Consider the following 349-nt stretch of genomic DNA (forward strand, 5'->3'; position numbering starts at 1 on the left):
TTTACATTTTCTCATGAAGCGGTTCACTATCTCTCATCTCTGATGATACAGCTAGTAAAATTGCGACCGCTTGTGGGCCAGACCTGTACGAGTTTGATTATACTCCGGTAGTTGGTGATGCACTTGCAGTTCCTGGTGATATCAGTCATGCGGCCCTCGGTCACCCTTCGCCCGCAGTTATGGCCCAGATGGGAGTACCTTCTGGTACCAAGATGGTTGAGTGTGCCTCGTGTGCTGCAGGAAAGATGACTCAAATCTTTCCCAAGCAAGCTTCATCACCACGGGCAAAGGCACCGCTCCAACTACTTCATGCTGATGTGAGCGGACCTTTTTCAACACCGGGTTTTGC

This window comes from Pichia membranifaciens, assembly GCF_001661235.1.
Source record: "Pichia membranifaciens NRRL Y-2026 unplaced genomic scaffold PICMEscaffold_5, whole genome shotgun sequence".
Lineage (NCBI taxonomy): Eukaryota > Fungi > Ascomycota > Pichiomycetes > Pichiales > Pichiaceae > Pichia > Pichia membranifaciens.